At 47.7% G+C, this 19,925-nt stretch overlaps 1 long non-coding RNA gene across 1 annotated transcript in view; it reads left to right on the top strand.

Annotated features, from left to right (window-relative positions):
- LOC134935448 (uncharacterized) overlaps window positions 1-19,925 on the top strand; it is a 67,608-nt gene that overhangs the window by 33,595 nt on the left and 14,088 nt on the right. The gene's annotated exons all lie outside the window — the stretch shown is intronic.

The following is a 19,925-nucleotide window of genomic DNA, read 5'->3' as shown; positions in this document are numbered from 1 at the left end:
ATAAGAAGTTTGCCGATAGGAAGCGTAGAGCGGTTCCTGCTCTCAAGGTGGGTGATCGTGTGTGGCTGTCCACGAAGAATTTGAGGTTGAGAGTTCCCAGCATGAAATTTGCACCTCGCTACATCGGACCCTTCAAGATTGAACAAGTCATCAATCCTGTTGCCTACAGGTTACAGTTACCATCCTTCTTGAAAATACCCAGGACATTTCATGTTTCTTTGTTGAAACCGCTGATCCTGAATCGGTTTCATTCCGCACTTCCTCCAGCTCCCAAAGTTCAGACTCAACGGGGAGTCGAGTACGAGGTGGCCAAGATTTTGGACTCACGTTTCCGTTACGGTCAGTTACAATACCTAATTGACTGGAAGGGCTATGGTCCTGAAGAACGCTCTTGGACCAATGCCTCAGACGTCCATGCTCCTGCCTTGGTCCGAAATTTCCACGCAAAGTTTCCTTTAAAGCCTAAGAAGTGTCCTGGGGCCACTCCTAAAGGGGGGGGTGCTGTCACGATCCGGGTATCTGGACACCATTACTTACCCTTCAGATGCCTCCTAAGGCTGGTTCAGCGTTCCAGGACCGGATCCCGCTGTTCCTGAGTTTCCACATGCAGAATGTCAGAGTGGTGATTTCATCAGCCGCGGCCTCCGCTGTGCCCGCGTGGTTAAATGTGCGCTTGTCAGTCTGGCGTCTCCTGTCTCCTGTGGCCGGCGTCGCCATTACTGTTTCAATTCTCACATGGATTACAAACCAAACTTCCCTCCAAGTGTCTGCATGGGCGCAGCCATCTTGGATTTTGTCATCTGAGCATTTCCACCAATCTGCTGTCTGTATTGTTGATTTGCATAATTGCCTAGCCAACCCCTTCCTTGCTGCAGGTATAAGTAAGCTGTGCCTGAGCAAGGAAGGCGTCAGTGCTTTGGTTGTCTAACCTAGTTCCAGTTTGTCTCTCTCCTGTGGTTGTCTTCCAGGTTCCAGCTCCTGTCTCCAGACTTCTGCTATAGAGACCCGCACCAGCATTCCATCTGCGGTGTAGCCTGACTCTCCGATCCATTCTGGACTCACCTGTTTCCAGCTACAACAATCACCTGCTTCCAGCCCAGCTTCCAGCAGTGTACAGCTTCTCTTAAAGGGCCGGTGTCCTTTCTGCAGTTTACCACTCTCCACCGGTATTATTATTTCACCGCTCTCAAACAATCACCTGCTTCCAGCCCAGCTTCCAGCAGTGTATAGCTTCTCTTAAAGGGCCGGTGTCCTTTTCTGCAGTTTACCACTCTCCACCGGTATTATTATTTCACCGCTCTCAAACTCCAAACTTCATTATTATTTCATCGCTCTCAAGTTCGTTTATTATTTAACTGGTTCCAGCCAGTATCCACTCCGTACCAACAACAGTCTGGTTCCAGCCAGTATCCACAGCAGCCGTTTTACCTTCAGCAGCCCAGCCTTTCCTGGAACATCAGCTGGTACGATCCTGGGTTCTCTCCATTGCTACAGTCAGGCCTGGTAAGGACTTTCCAACTAGAAGATTATAAGAACTGTCTCACACTACCAGTGCCTGTGGCCCTTGCCACCCTGTAGTACCCAGGAATTGTATTTATCCTCTGTTGACTTTTATGTTTCCTTTTACTGCTGCTGTGTTACGGAGTTTGTCATAATAAACATCATTGACTTTTATCCTGGTTGTCGTAATCATGCCTTCGGGCAGTTATTCTACATGTTACTTACATGTCTAGGGGTCTGATGCAACCTCCCAGGTTCCGTTACATCTCAGCCCCTACAACTGAGGCTGCCTCCCGTCAGCTCAGGCCCTCAGTTGTGACAATAGGAACTGGAACCTGGAAAACAACCACAGGAGAGAGACAAACTGGAACAAGGTTTGACAACCAAAGCACTGACGCCTTCCTTGCTCAGGCACAGAATACTTATACCTGCAGCAAGGAAGGGATTGGCTAGGCAATTATGCAGATTAACATTGCAAACAGTAGATTGGTGGAAATGAACAGATGACAGAATCCAAGATGGCTGCGCCCATGCAGACACTTGGAGGGAAGTTTGGTTTGTAATCCATGTGGGAATTAAAACAGTAATGGCGGCGCCGGCCACAGGAGACAGGAGACGCCAGACTGATAAGTGCACATTTAACCACGCGGGCACAGCGGAGGCCGCGGCTGACGTAATCACCACTCTGACACTCTGCATGCAGAAACTCAGGAACAGCGGCGGAGGCCGCAGGAGACGCCATTCCGGATGTCACAGGCGTTGCGATGACCGCGTCCCAGAGCGACAGGAGAGGAGGCAGGAATGTGGACATCAGTATGACAGATGGGATCTGGTCCTGGAACGCTGAGCCAGCCTTAGAAGGCATCTGAAGGGTAAGTAATGGCGTCCAGATACCCGGATCGTGACAGCACCCCCCCCCCCTTTAGGAGTGGCCCCAGGACACTTCTTTGGCTTTTGAGGAAACTTGGAATGGAATCTCCGGACCAAGGCAGGAGCATGGACATCAGAAGCATTGGTCCATGAGCGTTCCTCAGGGCCGTAACCCTTCCAGTCAATAAGATACTGTAGTTGACTGTAACGGTGACGTGAGTCCAGGATCTTGGCCACTTCATACTCAACGCCTCGTTGAGTTTGGACTTTCGGAGTTGGAGGAAGTGAGGAATGAAACCGATTCAGGATCAGCGGTTTCAACAGGGAAACATGGAATGTCCTGGGTATTTTTAAGAAGGGAGGTAACTGAAGTCTGTAAGCAACAGGATTGATGACTTGCTCAATTTTGAAAGGACCAATGTAGCGAGGTGCAAACTTCATACTGGGAACTCTTAACCTCAAATTCTTCGTGGATAACCATACCCGATCACCCACCTTGAGAGCAGGAACCGCTCTACGCTTCTTGTCCGCAAACTTCTTATACCTGAACGATGCCTTGAGCAGAGCTGCTCGTACACTCTTCCAGTTGTTTGCAGACTGATGCAAGGTGATATCCACTGCTGGAACAGAAGTTGCTGGGAGCGGTTGGAATTCAGGGACTTTAGGGTGGAATCCAAAGTTGGTGAAGAATGGTGTTGAAGAAGATGAGGAATGATACTGATTGTTATGACAGAACTCGGCCCAGGGAAGTAATTGAACCCAGTCATCTTGAGAGGAAGACACATAGATGCGGAGGAAGGCCTCCAAGTCCTGATTCACCCTCTCAGTTTGACCATTGGTCTGAGGATGGTAAGCCGTGGAAAACTTTAGTTTGACTTGGAGGACTTGACATAAACTTCGCCAGAATTTGGCTGTGAATTGAACTCCTCGATCTGAGATAATTTCTTCAGGCAGACCGTGGAGTCGGAAGATCTCTTGTATGAACACTTGAGCCAACTTGGAAGCTGACGGAAGACCGGTGAGAGGAATGAAGTGTGCCATCTTGGTGAACCGGTCAACTACCACCCAGATGGTATTGAACTTGTTGCACATGGGTAAGTCTGTAATGAAATCCATCGACAAATGGGTCCATGGTCGACGGGGAACGGATAGTGGAACCAGTTGCCCCGCAGGCGACTGGCGGGATACTTTATGTCGGGCACACTTTGGGCAAGATGCAATAAACTCCATGACGTCCTTTCTCAGAGTTGGCCACCAATAGGACCTAGAGATAAACTCCAGGGTTTTTTTGGATACCTGTATGTCCGGCAAAACGGGAAGCATGGGCCCAATGCATGAGCTTCTTCCTCAGTACCGGCTTCACAAAACTTTTCCCTAGTGGGGGCGTAGAGTCCATCCCTACCGTGGAGAATGCCAACGGATTGATAATAGGATGCTTGTCTGAAGACTCTGACTCATTTTCTTGCTCCCATGAGCGGGAAAGGGCATCGGCCTTGCGATTCTGAGAGCCCGGACAGAACTGGAGTTTAAAGTCGAACCTGGAAAAGAAAAGTGCCCATCTGGCCTGACGAGGGTTGAGACATTGTGCGCCTTTCAGATATAAAAGGTTCTTGTGGTCTGTAAGTATGGTGATTGAATGAGAAGCTCCCTCCAACAGATATCTCCACTCCTCTAGAGCGAGCTTGATGGCTAGCAACTCCTGGTCGCCAATGGCATAGTTGCGCTCCGCTGGGGAGAACTTCCGGGAGAAGAAACTGCAAGGATGTAAATGGCCATCTTTAGCCCTCTGAGATAACACCGCTCCTACTCCAACGGAGGAGGCATCCACCTCTAAGATGAAAGGAGAGTCGATGTCGGGCTGTTTCAGAACTGGTGCAGAGATGAACCGTTGTTTTAAGAGATGAAAAGCTTGCGTAGCTTCTTCAGACCACTTGGACGGGTTAGCACCCTTCTTAGTTAAAGCAGTAATAGGCGCCACAATGGTGGAAAAGTCTCGTATAAACTTTCTGTAATAATTGGCGAACCCTAAGAACCTCTGGACCCCTTTGAGGGTTAAGGGTATCGCCCAATTCTGGATTGCTTGTAGTTTCTCAGGATCCATCTCTAGTCCGGAACCGGACACAATGTAACCTAGAAACGGAGACGGGACAGAACCTCTTTTACCCAAAAACGATGTTCCTCTAAATTGTTGGCAAAAATGAGGATATCATCTAGATAGACCACGACATGACGGTATAAAATGTCTCTGAAGATCTCATTGACAAAATGCTGGAAGACAGCTGGAGCATTGCTCAATCCGAAGGGCTTGACGAGGTACTCATAATGTCCGTCACGGGTGTTAAAGGCGGTCTTCCACTCGTCACCCTCACGGATCCGGATGAGATTGTATGCACCTCTCAAGTCCAGCTTTGTGAAAATGGTAGCTCCGCTAACTCTATCAAAGAGCTCAGTAATCAGGGGTAGTGGATAGCGGTTCTTGATGGTAATGTCGTTCAGACCTCTGTAGTCAATGCACGGCCGCAGACCACCATCTTTTTTCTTTACGAAAAAGAAGCCTGCGCCGGCTGGAGAAGAGGAAGGTCGAATGAACCCTTTTGCTAGGTTCTCTTTAATGTATTCCTCCATAGAATGCGTCTCAGGCAGAGACAACGGGTAAGTTCGGCCTCGAGGTGGAACCTTCCCTGGAACGAGATCAATCGGGCAGTCCCATTCTCTATGAGGAGGAAGGATATCAGCAGAAGCCTTACTGAACACATCCGTGAAATCTTGATATGGAGGAGGTGGAACATCAGACGACCTGGGGGAGGAAGAACAGACAGGCAATACTTTAAACAAACATGTCTCAGCACAGGAGGGACCCCATGCCAGAATCTGCGTAGTCGTCCAATCAATAGATGGATTGTGAAGACGGAGCCATGGAAGGCCCAGGACCACAGGATGTGTGGCCCTTGGAATCACTAAAAAAGAAATAAATTCGGAATGAAGAACTCCCACTCTCAGACGAACTGGTAGAGTCCTTAGGGAAATAACTGCATCAAAAATCTTGCTGCCATCCACGGCAGTTAAGGAGATGGACGAAGGAAGTCTCTCGGTGGGTAGGGACCACCGTTTAACATAGGCTTCGGTAATAAAGTTCCCAGCTGCTCCGGAATCAAGGAGGGCAATGACGTTCCGATAACGTTGAGCAATTTGGAGCGACACTGGGAGATTACAATCATGAGGAGATGGAGAGGAGATCATTACTCCTAACCGGCCCTCTCCTGGGCGAGCTAGGGTTTGGAGTTTTCCCGGACGTTCGGGACAGGCATTGATGGTGTGAGACGGAGCTGCACAGAAAAGACAAAGAGACTCAGAGAGACGTCTTCGGCGCTCAGCAGGAGTTAAACGGGAACGGCCAATTTGCATGGGCTCGTCTTTAGATGGTGACAGTTGGCGAGGAGGAGGAGCAGAAGATTTTGGAGCAGATGATCCTCCACGCTCAGTTGCTCTCTCTCTGAAACGTAAATCAACTTTCGTGCAGAGTGAGATTAGCTCATCTAACTTGGAAGGTAAGTCTCTGGTAGCTAACTCATCTTTAATACGCTCAGATAAGCCATGCCAGAATGCAGCATACAGGGCCTCGTCGTTCCATGCCAGTTCGGATGCCAGGATCTGGAACTGTATAAGATATTGTCCTACAGTACGTGATCCCTGGCGTAAACGGAGAATCTCAGATGAAGCTGAAGTTACCCGGCCTGGCTCGTCGAAGATACGCCTGAATGTTGACACGAATGCAGTGTAGGAGGATAGCAGGGTGTCGGACCTCTCCCATAACGGTGATGCCCAATCAAGGGCTGAGCCACTGAGAAGAGAGATAATGTAGGCAATTTTTGTACGGTCACTGGGAAAATTGCCAGGTTGTAGCTCAAACTGAATCTCACACTGGTTGAGAAATCCCCTGCAGAATCTTGGAGATCCGTCAAATTTTGCTGGCGTTGGAAGATGAAGACGTGGAGCAGAAATGGGTAAGGTGGGTGGGGTCATAGCTGGAGTCACTGTGGTTGACGCACCGGACGCGTCTGATCCACGGAGGGTTGTCTGAATCCCATCCAGCCGAGTAGAGAGATCCTGGAGACAGCGGATGATGTGGCCCTGTGCAGCCTTCTGATGTTCAAGTCGGGCTGCCAGTTCTTGCATCGGCCTGGCCGCTTGATCCTGGTCTCCGGCTGGATTCATATGGTCAGTGCTTACTGTCACAACTGAGGGCCTGAGCTGACGGGAGGCAGCCTCAGTTGTAGGGGCTGAGATGTAACGGAACCTGGGAGGTTGTATCAGACCCCTAGACATGTAAGTAACATGTAGAAGAAATGCCCGAAGGCGTGAACACGACAACCAGGGTAAAAGTCAATGATGTTTATTTATGACAAACTCCGTAACACAGCAGCAGTAAAAGAAAACATAAAAATCAGCAGAGGATAAATACAGTTCCTGGGTTCTACAGGGTGGCAAGGGCCACAGGGCTCTGGTAGTGTGAGATAGTTCTTATAATCTTCTAGTTGGAAAGTCCTTACCAGGCCCGACTGTAGCAATGGAGATAGCCCAGGATCGTACCAGCTGGTGTTCCAGGAAAAGCTGGGCTGCTGTGGATAAAACGGCTGCTGTGGGTACTGGCTGGAACCAGACTGATGTTGGCACGGAGTGGATACTGGCTGGAACCAGTTAAATGATAAATGTAGCTTGAGAGCGATGAAATATGAAGTGATGTTTGGAGCTTGAGAGCGGTGAAATAATAATGCCGGTGATAAATGATAATCTATAGAAAAGGGTACCGGAACTTTAAGAAGAGCTGATCTCTGCTGGAAGCTGATTGCTGTAAGCAGGTGGATCTGTAGCTGGAAGCAGATGAATCCAAATGGATAGGAGAGTCAGGCTACACCGCAGGTGGAATGCTGGTGCGGGTCTCTTTAGTGGAGGTTTGGAGATAGGAACTGGAACCTGGAAAACAACCACAGGAGAGAGACAAACTGGAACAAGGTTTGACAACCAAAGCACTGACGCCTTCCTTGCTCAGGCACAGAATACTTATACCTGCAGCAAGGAAGGGATTGGCTAGGCAATTATGCAGATTAACATTGCAAACAGTAGATTGGTGGAAATGAACAGATGACAGAATCCAAGATGGCTGCGCCCATGCAGACACTTGGAGGGAAGTTTGGTTTGTAATCCATGTGGGAATTAAAACAGTAATGGCGGCGCCGGCCACAGGAGACAGGAGACGCCAGACTGATAAGTGCACATTTAACCACGCGGGCACAGCGGAGGCCGCGGCTGACGTAATCACCACTCTGACACTCTGCATGCAGAAACTCAGGAACAGCGGCGGAGGCCGCGGGAGACGCCATTCCGGATGTCACAGGCGTTGCAATGACCGCGTCCCAGAGCGACAGGAGAGGAGGCAGGAATGTGGACATCAGTATGACAGATGGGATCTGGTCCTGGAACGCTGAGCCAGCCTTAGAAGGCATCTGAAGGGTAAGTAATGGCGTCCAGATATCCGGATCGTGACACATATCCTACTATGTGCAAAAGATATGCCTCCAGAAACACGTTTCAGTAAACCCCTTGTCACACCCCAGCACTGCCTCTTTAGTCATAAGTGTAGATGCAATCAAAATGCGTACAATTTGCAGCATTGTAAATTGGAGTGCAAGGCCATGATGACGCGATTCAATGCAAATTGTGTCCTTATGGCCCTAGACCGACCACTTTGCTAGGGCATGCAAGGGGCTTGCTTATTCCCTGGGTAGTTAAGGAAAGCTTTCTGAAATGCTGGAGTATCCTGAACATTCTGTGAGAGTATTGTAGGTAAGTATGGGTTTATATACTGTGTATTAAGAGTGATAAAATGCTGTAATGATTTTCATGAATTAAAATGCTGAATTTGTACGTGTAGCATTTCTTCTCATGAATTTCGTAATTTTAAAGAATTAATCTGCTACAGTATGCATGCATACCTTCCAACTTTGCCAGTCCTGGAAGAAGGACAGCTGGCGGAATGGGGTTTTGCCACAAGAATTTTGGAATATAGCGCCTACCTAAAGCAGCCTACAGGCCCTACACTGACAGGCTGCCTATTATGGTTTGTTCTTTGCTGGGTGCTAGGGTCTGATAACAGAAGATCAGGGCAGGCAGATAGCTGAGCAGGTGGACCGTGGCTGTCTGCCACACAGATGATTCCTCCTCCCCTCCCTTTACAGCATAGCTGGAATATGATTGGGACATGTGGGGGTTTGGATAAATGGAATAGGCTCCCGTCATAGGTGGTAGAGTCTAAGACAGTAGAGTAATTTTAGCATGCTCGAAATAGGCATATGAATATCCTTACAAAGCACTCAAGATCAAAAAATGGTTGAGATTACCTAAAGGATAAAAAAGTGTCAGACTAGATTGGCCAAGTCAAATTCTCTGTTTATGTTTAAGTTGCCAGTGGGAAGATAGTGCTGCGGAGGAGGAGGAACCGGCTTCCCAGGATCAAGGTAATTATACTCAGGAGGGGAGTGGGGACAGTAGCAGTGGCGGACCCTCGTTCCTGATGGGCGCCTGCTGGGGCCCAACAGCATGCCTAAATTTAGCACAGCTACGATCAAGTCTGAATCACCCCCATGGTTTTGCCCATTGGCTAACATTTGCTGCTGCGATCAGATCTGAATTAGGCCCACTATGCAGTGACACCATGCAATAGTTCTCCTAAGTGTAAGTTCTTATATTCTACATCATAAAATTAATGAACGGGATAACAGAGACATTTATATAGTTCACGTTAACATGGTTCTTAAAGCTTTTGGGTTAATTTGACTTTACAGTATATTTCCATCTATATTTGCACATATTTTTACAGAAAGAAATACTTTAAGCATCCACTACATTAATCATTTATTCACCCACCTGTGTGCTCTCCATTCAGCATAGCCTTGGATGCACAGACACCTGACCCCAATGTATGAAGCCCCCTATACCTAACCTAACTGCACGTGTCTGCAAGTACTGTGTCACTCATGGATGGATCAGCATTAGGAGGGATTACTGACTCCAGAGTGCCATTGCAGAAGTCAGGGGTGTCTCCAGGTAAGCTGGGAATTTAGACCCAGATATATGTGTAATTATTTGTGGGGTGCGGTGGCCCCTGTGTCGGTATGGCTGGGCGGCTTCAGGTTGACACACCCTAACACTTTATTAACACTTATGATTTTCCCTATCACTTTGTATATATTTTTGTATTATTTTAATCACACCACTTACATAGCACTTCTGTGCTTCTTACTAACCCTTATTAATTTTCACCTGTGTGCTGACCTGGGGTAGTCGACCTGTGCCGACGTGATGGGGTCCTGCACCCTGGACCCATACCTAGTATTAGGGACCCCAGTGACGGAGAAGCCTTGTCGATCGGTCTGGGGCTTAACCCTATATCTGCAGATATACGCAACTAAGATCTCCGTATTATCTGACTATTATGTAGTATTATTATTTTTCACTCAGTGTGCATTAGGGAACACAAATTGTTTTTTCTTCCACAGAATTACCCCTCCCTTTTAGCACCTGAGTGAAATTACAATCTGATTGAGCAGCTCACCATCAAATGTTCACTCATACACCGTAAAGATGGCTACAGTCTGCATATGCACAGTAGCACATCTGGTTGGAGGTTACACCTCACTGGAGACTCTGCGCTCCCAACAGAAACATGATCACCCTAAAGTACAGGGGTGTGGATTATTAAATCTACACTAAAAAGGTCTGCAGTCAATGGGTGGGATGTACTATTTATCGCATCTTTAACATTTTTTTCCCCCAGATACTATTCAGGTCTTTTACGTAGAGATGAGCGGGTTCGGTTCCTCGGAATCCGAACCCGCCCGAACTTCATGTTTTTTTTCACGGGTCCGAGCGACTCGGATCTTCCCGCCTTGCTCGGTTAACCCGAGCGCGCCCGAACGGCACGGCTTCAGGCACGGTGCCTCGCGGTGCTCGGCACACTATTATATTCCCCCTCCAGGTCCATTGGGATGGTAAAGTATGAACAAGTCGGTTTCAATGAAAAAATCATGAAAAACTCAGGTCGGCATTTTGACCTGTCGGCATTTTACATGTGTCAGTATTTTAACCTTGTCGATATTTTGTCCATGTCGGGATTTTGACCTTGTCGGGATTTTGACCGTCGGTCAATTGCTGTCGGGATTTCGACCGTCGGGGTTTTGATTAGAGATGAGCGGGTTCGGTTTCTCTGAATCCGAACCCGCCAGAACTTCATGTTTTTTTTCACGGGTCCGAGCGACTCGGATCTTCCCGCCTTGCTCGGTTAACCCGAGCGCGCCCGAACGTCATCATGACGCTGTCGGATTCTCGCGAGGCTCGGATTCTATCGCGAGACTCGGATTCTATATAAGGAGCCGCGCGTCGCCGCCATTTTCACACGTGCATTGAGATTGATAGGGAGAGGACGTGGCTGGCGTCCTCTCCATTTAGATTATAAGAGAGAGAGATTTACTGGAGCTTAGGACTAGGAGGAGTACTGTAGAAGTGTAGAGAGTGCAGAGAGTTTACTAGTGAGTGACCACCAGACAGTGCAGTTTATTTAATATATCCGTTCTCTGCCTGAAAAAAGCGATACACACAGTGACTCAGTCACATACCATATCTGTGTGCACTGCTCAGGCTCAGCCCAGTGTGCTGCATCATCTATATATATTATATATCTGTCTGACTGCTCAGCTCACACAGCTTATAATTGTGGGGGAGACTGGGGAGCACTGCAGTGCCAGTTATAGGTTATAGCAGGAGCCAGGAGTACATAATATTATATAGTGAGTGACCACCAGACAGTGCAGTTTATTTAATATATCCGTTCTCTGCCTGAAAAAAGCGATACACACAGTGACTCAGTCACATACCATATCTGTGTGCACTGCTCAGGCTCAGCCCAGTGTGCTGCATCATCTATATATATTATATATCTGTCTGACTGCTCAGCTCACACAGCTTATAATTGTGGGGGAGACTGGGGAGCACTGCAGTGCCAGTTATAGGTTATAGCAGGAGCCAGGAGTACATAATATTATATAGTGAGTGACCACCAGACAGTGCAGTTTATTTAATATATCCGTTCTCTGCCTGAAAAAAGCGATACACACAGTGACTCAGTCACATACCATATCTGTGTGCACTGCTCAGGCTCAGCCCAGTGTGCTGCATCATCTATATATATTATATATCTGTCTGACTGCTCAGCTCACACAGCTTATAATTGTGGGGGAGACTGGGGAGCACTGCAGTGCCAGTTATAGGTTATAGCAGGAGCCAGGAGTACATAATATTATATTAAAATTAAACAGTGCACACTTTTGCCGCAGGAGTGCCACTGCCAGTGTGACTGACCAGTGACCTGACCACACTGACCACCAGTATAGTTAGTAGTATACTTATATTGTGATTGCCTGAAAAAGTTAAACACTCGTCGTGTGACTTCACTTGTGTGTTGTTGTTTTTTTTATTCTATAAAAATAAAACTCATTCTGCTGACAGACAGTGTCCAGCAGGTCCGTCATTATATAATATATAATATATACCTGTCCGGCTGCAGTTGTGATATATATATATTTTTTATATCATTTATCATCCAGTCGCAGCAGACACAGTACGGTAGTTCACGGCTGTGGCTACCTCTGTGTCTGCACTCGGCAGGCAGTCCGTCCATAACTGTATACCACCTAACCGTGGTTTTTTTTTCTTCTTTATACATACATACTACTACGACATCTCTTTATCAACCAGTCTATATTAGCAGCAGACACAGTACAGTACGGTAGTTCACGGCTGTGGCTACCTCTGTGTCTGCACTCGGCAGGCAGTCCGTCCATAATTGTATACCACCTAACCGTGGTTTTTTTTTCTTTCTTCTTTATACATACATAGTTACATAGACATCTCTTTATCAACCAGTCTATATTGCAGACACAGTACAGTACGGTAGTTCACGGCTGTGGCTACCTCTGTGTCTGCACTCGGCAGGCAGTCCGTCCATAATTGTATACCACCTAACCGTGGTTTTTTTTTCTTTCTTCTTTATACATACATAGTTACATAGACATCTCTTTATCAACCAGTCTATATTAGCAGCAGACACAGTACAGTACGGTAGTTCACGGCTGTGGCTACCTCTGTGTCTGCACTCGGCAGGCAGTCCGTCCATAATTGTATACCACCTAACCGTGGTTTTTTTTTCTTTCTTCTTTATACATACATAGTTACATAGACATCTCTTTATCAACCAGTCTATATTAGCAGCAGACACAGTACAGTACGGTAGTTCACGGCTGTGGCTACCTCTGTGTCTGCACTCGGCAGGCAGTCCGTCCATAATTGTATACCACCTAACCGTGGTTTTTTTTTTCTTTCTTCTTTATACATACATACTACTACGACATCTCTTTATCAACCAGTCTATATTATTAGCAGCAGACACAGTACAGTACGGTAGTTCACGGCTGTGGCTACCTCTGTGTCTGCACTCGGCAGGCAGTCCGTCCATAATTGTATACCACCTAACCGTGGTTTTTTTTTCTTTCTTCTTTATACATACATAGTTACATAGACATCTCTTTATCAACCAGTCTATATTAGCAGCAGACACAGTACAGTACGGTAGTTCACGGCTGTGGCTACCTCTGTGTCTGCACTCGGCAGGCAGTCCATAATTGTATACTAGTATCCATCTCCATTGTTTACCTGAGGTGCCTTTTAGTTGTGCCTATTAAAATATGGAGAACAAAAATGTTGAGGTTCCAAAATTAGGGAAAGATCAAGATCCACTTCCACCTCGTGCTGAAGCTGCTGCCACTAGTCATGGCCGAGACGATGAAATGCCAGCAACGTCGTCTGCCAAGGCCGATGCCCAATGTCATAGTACAGAGCATGTCAAATCCAAAACACCAAATATCAGAAAAAAAAGGACTCCAAAACCTAAAATAAAATTGTCGGAGGAGAAGCGTAAACTTGCCAATATGCCATTTACGACACGGAGTGGCAAGGAACGGCTGAGGCCCTGGCCTATGTTCATGGCTAGTGGTTCAGCTTCACATGAGGATGGAAGCACTCAGCCTCTCGCTAGAAAAATGAAAAGACTCAAGCTGGCAAAAGCAGCACAGCAAAGAACTGTGCATTCTTCGAAATCCCAAATCCACAAGGAGAGTCCAATTGTGTCGGTTGCGATGCCTGACCTTCCCAACACTGGACGTGAAGAGCATGCGCCTTCCACCATTTGCACGCCCCCTGCAAGTGCTGGAAGGAGCACCCGCAGTCCAGTTCCTGATAGTCAGATTGAAGATGTCAGTGTTGAAGTACACCAGGATGAGGAGGATATGGGTGTTGCTGGCGCTGGGGAGGAAATTGACCAGGAGGATTCTGATGGTGAGGTGGTTTGTTTAAGTCAGGCACCCGGGGAGACACCTGTTGTCCGTGGGAGGAATATGGCCGTTGACATGCCAGGTGAAAATACCAAAAAAATCAGCTCTTCGGTGTGGAGGTATTTCACCAGAAATGCGGACAACAGGTGTCAAGCCGTGTGTTCCCTTTGTCAAGCTGTAATAAGTAGGGGTAAGGACGTTAACCACCTCGGAACATCCTCCCTTATACGTCACCTGCAGCGCATTCATAATAAGTCAGTGACAAGTTCAAAAACTTTGGGTGACAGCGGAAGCAGTCCACTGACCAGTAAATCCCTTCCTCTTGTAACCAAGCTCACGCAAACCACCCCACCAACTCCCTCAGTGTCAATTTCCTCCTTCCCCAGGAATGCCAATAGTCCTGCAGGCCATGTCACTGGCAATTCTGACGAGTCCTCTCCTGCCTGGGATTCCTCCGATGCATCCTTGCGTGTAACGCCTACTGCTGCTGGCGCTGCTGTTGTTGCTGCTGGGAGTCGATGGTCATCCCAGAGGGGAAGTCGTAAGCCCACTTGTACTACTTCCAGTAAGCAATTGACTGTTCAACAGTCCTTTGCGAGGAAGATGAAATATCACAGCAGTCATCCTGCTGCAAAGCGGATAACTGAGGCCTTGACAACTATGTTGGTGTTAGACGTGCGTCCGGTATCTGCCGTTAGTTCACAGGGAACTAGACAATTTATTGAGGCAGTGTGCCCCCGTTACCAAATACCATCTAGGTTCCACTTCTCTAGGCAGGCGATACCGAGAATGTACACGGACGTCAGAAAAAGACTCACCAGTGTCCTAAAAAATGCAGTTGTACCCAATGTCCACTTAACCACGGACATGTGGACAAGTGGAGCAGGGCAGGGTCAGGACTATATGACTGTGACAGCCCACTGGGTAGATGTATGGACTCCCGCCGCAAGAACAGCAGCGGCGGCACCAGTAGCAGCATCTCGCAAACGCCAACTCTTTCCTAGGCAGGCTACGCTTTGTATCACCGCTTTCCAGAATACGCACACAGCTGAAAACCTCTTACGGCAACTGAGGAAGATCATCGCGGAATGGCTTACCCCAATTGGACTCTCCTGTGGATTTGTGGCATCGGACAATGCCAGCAATATTGTGTGTGCATTAAATATGGGCAAATTCCAGCACGTCCCATGTTTTGCACATACCTTGAATTTGGTGGTGCAGAATTTTTTAAAAAACGACAGGGGCGTGCAAGAGATGCTGTCGGTGGCCAGAAGAATTGCGGGACACTTTCGGCGTACAGGCACCACGTACAGAAGACTGGAGCACCACCAAAAACTACTGAACCTGCCCTGCCATCATCTGAAGCAAGAAGTGGTAACGAGGTGGAATTCAACCCTCTATATGCTTCAGAGGTTGGAGGAGCAGCAAAAGGCCATTCAAGCCTATACAATTGAGCACGATATAGTAGGTGGAATGCACCTGTCTCAAGCGCAGTGGAGAATGATTTCAACGTTGTGCAAGGTTCTGATGATCTTTGAACTTGACACACGTGAAGTCAGTTCAGACACTGCCAGCCTGAGTCAGGTCATTCCCCTCATCAGGCTTTTGCAGAAGAAGCTGGAGACATTGAAGGAGGAGCTAACACGGAGCGATTCCGCTAGGCATGTGGGACTTGTGGATGGAGCCCTTAATTCGCTTAACAAGGATTCACGGGTGGTCAATCTGTTGAAATCAGAGCACTACATTTTGGCCACCGTGCTCGATCCTAGATTTAAAGCCTACCTTGGATCTCTCTTTCCGGCAGACACAAGTCTGCTGGGGTTGAAAGACCTGCTGGTGACAAAATTGTCAAGTCAAGCGGAACGCGACCTGTCAACATCTCCTCCTTCACATTCTCCCGCAACTGGGGGTGCAAGGAAAAGGCTCAGAATTCCGAGCCCACCCGCTGGCGGTGATGCAGGGCAGTCTGGAGCGACTGCTGATGCTGACATCTGGTCCGGACTGAAGGACCTGACAACGATTACGGACATGTCGTCTACTGTCACTGCATATGATTCTCTCAACATTGATAGAATGGTGGAGGATTATATGAGTGACCGCATCCAAGTAGGCACGTCACACAGTCCGTACTTATACTGGCAGGAAAAAGAGGCAATTTGGAGGCCCTTGCACAAACTGGCTTTATTCTACCTAAGTTGCCCTCCCACAAGTGTGTACTCCGAAAGAGTGTTTAGTGCCGCCGCTCACCTTGTCAGCAATCGGCGTACGAGGTTACATCCAGAAAATGTGGAGAAGATGATGTTCATTAAAATGAATTATAATCAATTCCTCCGCGGAGACATTGACCAGCAGCAATTGCCTCCACAAAGTACACAGGGAGCTGAGATGGTGGATTCCAGTGGGGACGAATTGATAATCTGTGAGGAGGGGGATGTACACGGTGATATATCGGAGGGTGATGATGAGGTGGACATCTTGCCTCTGTAGAGCCAGTTTGTGCAAGGAGAGATTAATTGCTTCTTTTTTGGGGGGGGTCCAAACCAACCCGTCATATCAGTCACAGTCGTGTGGCAGACCCTGTCACTGAAATGATGGGTTGGTTAAAGTGTGCATGTCCTGTTTTGTTTATACAACATAAGGGTGGGTGGGAGGGCCCAAGGACAATTCCATCTTGCACCTCTTTTTTCTTTTCTTTTTCTTTGCATCATGTGCTGATTGGGGAGGGTTTTTTGGAAGGGACATCCTGCGTGACACTGCAGTGCCACTCCTAAATGGGCCCGGTGTTTGTGTCGGCCACTAGGGTCGCTAATCTTACTCACACAGTCAGCTACCTCATTGCGCCTCTTTTTTTCTTTGCGTCATGTGCTGTTTGGGGAGGGTTTTTTGGAAGGGACATCCTGCGTGACACTGCAGTGCCACTCCTAGATGGGCCCGGTGTTTGTGTCGGCCACTAGGGTCGCTAATCTTACTCACACAGCTACCTCATTGCGCCTCTTTTTTTCTTTGCGTCATGTGCTGTTTGGGGAGGGTTTTTTGGAAGGGACATCCTGCGTGACACTGCAGTGCCACTCCTAGATGGGCCCGGTGTTTGTGTCGGCCACTAGGGTCGCTAATCTTACTCACACAGCTACCTCATTGCGCCTCTTTTTTTCTTTGCGTCATGTGCTGTTTGGGGAGGGTTTTTTGGAAGGGCCATCCTGCGTGACACTGCAGTGCCACTCCTAGATGGGCCCGGTGTTTGTGTCGGCCACTAGGGTCGCTAATCTTACTCACACAGCTACCTCATTGCGCCTCTTTTTTTCTTTGCGTCATGTGCTGTTTGGGGAGGGTTTTTTGGAAGGGACATCCTGCGTGACACTGCAGTGCCACTCCTAGATGGGCCCGGTGTTTGTGTCGGCCACTAAGGTCGCTTATCTTACTCACACAGCGACCTCGGTGCAAATTTTAGGACTAAAAATAATATTGTGAGGTGTGAGGTATTCAGAATAGACTGAAAATGAGTGTAAATTATGGTTTTTGAGGTTAATAATACTTTGGGATCAAAATGACCCCCAAATTCTATGATTTAAGCTGTTTTTTAGTGTTTTTTGAAAAAAACACCCGAATCCAAAACACACCCGAATCCGACAAAAAAAATTCGGTGAGGTTTTGCCAAAACGCGTTCGAACCCAAAACACGGCCGCGGAACCGAACCCAAAACCAAAACACAAAACCCGAAAAATTTCAGGCGCTCATCTCTACTTTTACGGCCCAATGCTCATTCTTACTGGTTCTCTCAGTGCCGGTATGAACTAACAGTAGCACGACTGCTGTATCGTTGCGGCCACTCATTGCTCCGCAACATGGTTCCTGAGTCCTCCCTAGACACTCCTGCGCATGCACAAGCCTTTGGAGGCCGTTAAGCGCGCTGTGGTTTGTGGGATGCCGGATCTCTCTTCTACGGTGCCTGCACAAGTAACGTGATGAACAGATCAAGTGACGCAGGAACTGCGAAAACCGATGACAGCGTCGGGAGAAAGAGGATGAATAGAACATATGGGGAAATGAGATTGAACTGGTAACAGGGCTATTACCATTGCGTTAAAGCTTAGTGCATCCCACCCAATAGGTCTACCACTAATAAACATGCATTAGGTTGACAGGGTCAAAAGGTCGACATGGAAATGGTTGACACAAAGCAGACAATATTTTTTTTAGTTTTTTGGGGTGTTTTGTCACTTTTCTGCCACAAACAAGCCCTATTAGTGTACTGCGTCCCCTCGCATGCCACTGCGCTCGGCACAGGTTACTATTCCCAGTCGTAGTCCACGTGGATGGTAAAGTATGAAAAAGTTGAAAAAAATAAAAATAATAAAACTTGTGTCTACCATATGTGTGTCGACCACTGTCATGTCGAAATTTTGACCCTGTCGACCTGCCTACCTTTTACATGTAGACATTTTGACCCTGTCAACCTAATGCATGTCTACCATTAGTGGTAAACCTATTGACTGTAGACCTTTTTAGTGTAGATCTATAGTCCGGATACCATGTACAGTGCTGAGTAATATGTTAGTGCCTTATGGGTGGCAGCCTCTGTGTCTCCCTCTCAGTAAAACTTCACACTGATATTATCCATCTACCGTTTCACCCTCACACAGCCGAGCAAATTAGTGAGACTGGCACTAGGGGTCATTCCAACCTGTTTTTACTCAATGGTTCTTCGCTACGGTGTGAACGGGTCGGAACAGTGCATGCGCGATGGCCACACTGCGCATGTGCGTCGATGCCGCATCGGCCAGAACAAAGAAAAAAGTGATCGCTAGCGCGATCGTAAGAATATTGACAGGGAGGAGGCGTTCCGGGGCGGATACTCTCCGTTTTCCGGGCGTGGAGATCCGAACACAAGCGTGTTCAGGCGTTTGGAGGGCGGATGTCTGACGTCAATCCCGGGATCTTCGTCGCACAGGGTAAGTAGGTCTCACCCTGGTTTTGTTTTGCAGGAAACTTTTTTAGCATAGCAGGGCTGCACAAGCGATCGCAGCACTGCTATGCTAAAATACACTCCCCCATAGGCGGCGTCAAGTTGATCGCACGAGCAGCAAAAAGTTGCTACGTGCGATCAACTCGGAATGACCCCCACTGTCAGAGAGAAGGCTTCTTCTTTATTACAGTTTTTGTAAGGGAGCTGGGTGGCAGGGATTGAGCTCCAAGATTAGGTTTGTCACATATATGGACAGTGGTTTTTTTTTCAGAGTTGTCAGCAAACCAAAAAAGTTAGCAATTGGACAAAACCCTGCTGCATAGCAGATTTGCCCCCGGCACTGTTTTGCTAATCTCATTCCTGCACTCCTCCTGCGCACTACTGACACTGGGGAATGTGCAAGAAGACAATGAGGAGCAAGGCACGGGGACTGAGCTGAGTGCAGGCAAGGCTGCTAAGGGTTGGCTCAGTTAACCCCAAAGGTGGCGGAAGGAAGAGCAGGTAACCCCTCGGTGTCCGTCACTTACTGTACTTGCAATGTTTATTGCCATTGCTTCCCCAAGCTCCCACCAGTCACTGTCTGTCAGTGTTTGACAGCTAAAGCACTGCACCTTACCTGCTTGCAGCACCCCCCACCCTTATACACACACACCTTTGTTGCCTCCAGCAGACTGTGGCCTAGCGCCTGTCAGATGAGTCAGTGCAGAATGCTGTCTTCCAACATTTTTGCTGTCTCTTGCACCTTTCCTGATATCCAATGACCCCTCCACTGTCAGTGGTGGCTCTTGAGTCTCAATCTGCACCTAAATAATAACTAATAATAATAATAATAATAAATCCGTACCAGCACACACAGTTACTCACAGTTACTAGTGTTTACCTGTGGCGTCACTCGCGTGGATGTCTGTTATTGCTCAGCTGTACTAATTTTACAAAGACAGCTAAGTGCCATCTAATACTGTGATGTATATTCCGTATTGTACACACTGATCAGAAAATGTCATTATAAACAGTATTTGCAGTTTTCCCTTCAGGGATTAATACAAAAAGATGCTTGGGGCCACTAACTCGTCAGCAAGCCACATAAAGCTGCACCAGTGACTCTATGATATATAGCAATGCATACCATGCATAACCATAGCGCAGTGGTT

This window comes from Pseudophryne corroboree, chromosome 6 (assembly GCF_028390025.1).
Source record: "Pseudophryne corroboree isolate aPseCor3 chromosome 6, aPseCor3.hap2, whole genome shotgun sequence".
Lineage (NCBI taxonomy): Eukaryota > Metazoa > Chordata > Amphibia > Anura > Myobatrachidae > Pseudophryne > Pseudophryne corroboree.
This window is presented reverse-complemented; position numbering and strand designations above follow the sequence as displayed.